The 2,835-nt window shown below is 41.8% G+C and overlaps 1 pseudogene; it reads left to right on the top strand.

The window, feature by feature from the left end:
- The window catches only part of LOC149042760 (uncharacterized), a 606-nt pseudogene extending 388 nt beyond the window's left edge, over nucleotides 1-218 (top strand).
- Nucleotides 219-2,835: the final 2,617 nt, after the last annotated feature.

Genomic DNA, 2,835 nt, shown 5'->3' with positions numbered 1-2,835 from the left:
AGGAGAAAAAGTGAAAAGGGATTGAGAAGGTTGTAATAAAGGAGAATATAACTCACGAAGACTACAAGGACTGCTTATTCCGCAGAAACATGAAAATGAGGAAAATGGATGTTGTCAGATCACATAAGCATGAGGTCTTCACTGAGACGATAAACAAGATAGCTTTGAGTGCCAACGATGATAAGAGAATAATAAGAGAAGACAAGATATCAACTTAAATCAATTAAATCACTAAGAAATATTCATCCTGATAATATTTCACACAAATGCATTCGTCATCCTTTCAGTATAAATTTTGAAATTTAACATATAAATGGGATATGAATGAAAAAGAAAGCCTTCGGCCGGGCAGCGAAGCTGCAGTAATCAAAGATGTTGCCAGTATTCTCGAAGCTGAACCAGCAAGTACTTGCGTAAGAACTTGAATAGGAACTTAAGATTATATCAACAAATAAAATGGATGACAAAGAACCTAAGACTGAAGAAGCACCAACTAGCCTTCAGCCAGGGCCCGCAGGGGCTAACCTTCGGCCGCGCCTCGTGGAGGCTTAAAAGGTGACTTCAAATGATAAAAATAAGATAAAACCAATTAGAGACCCAGGGCGTGTCACAGCTGCCAAAAAATTTTCTAAACACAACAGAAAAGTGAGAGAGGAAAAGAAGAAGAGAGGAGGTTCAAAGCAACCCTAAGACTCGAAGGATCCAAGCCCCGAGGGGGCAGGATTACAACCAGAAACATTATCATCATTCTCACCCACTCAAATTCTTTCAGTAGCAAATGTCGTTCTCTCGCTGGCTGGACCGTACTATAAAACAAAAGAGTTCATTAATAAACCAAAACCACAGGCTCAAGCACAGCGAAGTAAACGCAGCAAAACACACAAGCACAAATTACCACTTCAAGGCTTACCACTCCGCGGCACGCCCCAACGGGGCCCGGCCAAAGGCTTGCATTGCTTCTTTGAGGCTTACCGCTACGGGGCCTGGCCTTTCAGGGCTTCCTGTAGAGTAAAGAGTAACGTCAATTAATTGATTTTTTTCTGTTTACCAAATAAAATGTGTTATAATAAGCTTGTTAAAACATTGACCGATTCAGCTATCTCGACTGGATTGGTTGCCGGAATCGGCTGGGTTGCAAAGAAAGTCATCAAGGAACCGATGACTTCTGATCCGAGTTCAAATCTCATGAACTACGCGGAAAAACGTTATCTTGAAGAAAAAAAATTTTTCCATCTTGAAAATGCTAGCCGACTTACAATGAATGCAATTAAGTGATCAGTAGTCTGCGCAATCATTGGGAATGCCTTAAAAGTGTTCAAGAAGGGAAGAAGAGGCATAATCGATCTCCGTCTGGAGAAGTACGGAGCGGCCCATGAGAAGGAAGTATCAAGAAACTCGAACAAAGCTCGTCGATTGGATTACAACTAATGACAGAGATAAGGAGCAGGCAGAACAGAATTTGATGGACACAGATTATACTATGAAGCTGCACAAAAAGGTGCACAATCAAGAGCTTGATCTGAGAGAACCACAAATTTCCAGCTTCTACAAGCCAAGTGTTCAACAAAAGCAAGGTGAGATGATCTACGTCGGAGAAATGACTTTGGCTTTGAGATTGGCTGCCAGTCGTTTCCTGTGAACTATAATAAAATGGAAAGAAAACTTTCAAGGGTTTATTATAGTCCTAAAGGCTTTTTGAAGGGATTGCCAGCTGTGAAGAAATTGGCTAAAGAAGCCGAAGTTTCTAAGGACGTTGCAAAGCTTTGGCTGATGAAACAGGCCATCTGGCAGATATATTTGCTGGCTCCGAAGCATATCCCGAGACCAACGTTTTAACTTGAATGTCCAAATGCAGTTCATCAAGCTGATCTTCTTTTCCATCCTCATGAAAAGGCGACCGCAAGGTCGCGGAAAGTCTATAAGTACGCATTGACAGTTGCTGCAAGCAGATTCAAAGCTGCCGAACCTCTCACCTCAAAAAGCTTCTTCTAAGGTCACAGGCTTTTCAGGCAATCTATGACCGTGGACCATTGAGGTGGCCGAAAGTTCTTCAAGTTGATCCTGGGTGCGAAGTCATGGGTGATATCACAAGAGGGATGACAAAGCATGATATAAGGATAAGAAGAGGGAATGTGAACGTTCACAGAGATCAGGGAATCGTTGAGCTATTCAATCGAACTTTGGATGAATGCCTCCCCACTTTCCAATATATGTCAAGAGATGAAAGAGGGTAAGAGATCAACCACAGATCTCGTGTGGTCTCTGAAGATCTTCAATATCGATAGAACACTTGTCAATAAGAATGAGCCTGTTCTCTACCATCTGAAAGATGGACCAAAGCGTGGTTTCGTCGGAGAGGAGCTTCAGATTGGTCCTCCTGGAATTGAGCTGCCTTCGGAAGAAATTCGTTGATTTGAAAAAAACTAATAAAAAACGAGTTTCTCAACAGATCTTAGCTATCCTGATGAATCAATTCAAGGAACTGGTAAAGATTCTGCCGAAATCACTAAACTATTAGCACCCCAGAAAAAAAGATCGATCGAATTTGAATTTTGGGCTTGCTCACGTAACCATTTGGAGCGCCCAGATTTGTCACGTGACATTCTGTTTCTTTTGGCGGCCAGAAACTTTGCAGCAAGAAGAATGCCTACTGAAGAACTTTTCACAGCGGGAAATCAATTGGACAAGACATGAGGTCACTGATTATTGATGATATTATGAATGGAGGTGGCGATGTTTCAACAGAGTTCTACCCTGAAGTTTCTGAGCAATAGGGTCAAAGTACGAAGTGAGCCGTGTTACAATTTCAAACATATGGAAGACCTTTTGTCAAAC

The sequence above is a fragment of the Pocillopora damicornis genome, chromosome 7 (assembly GCF_964200805.1).
Source record: "Pocillopora damicornis chromosome 7, jaPocDami1.2, whole genome shotgun sequence".
NCBI classification, from domain to species: domain Eukaryota; kingdom Metazoa; phylum Cnidaria; class Anthozoa; order Scleractinia; family Pocilloporidae; genus Pocillopora; species Pocillopora damicornis.
The sequence above is the reverse complement of the archived record's forward strand: the minus strand, read 5'-3'. Positions and strand labels throughout refer to the sequence as shown.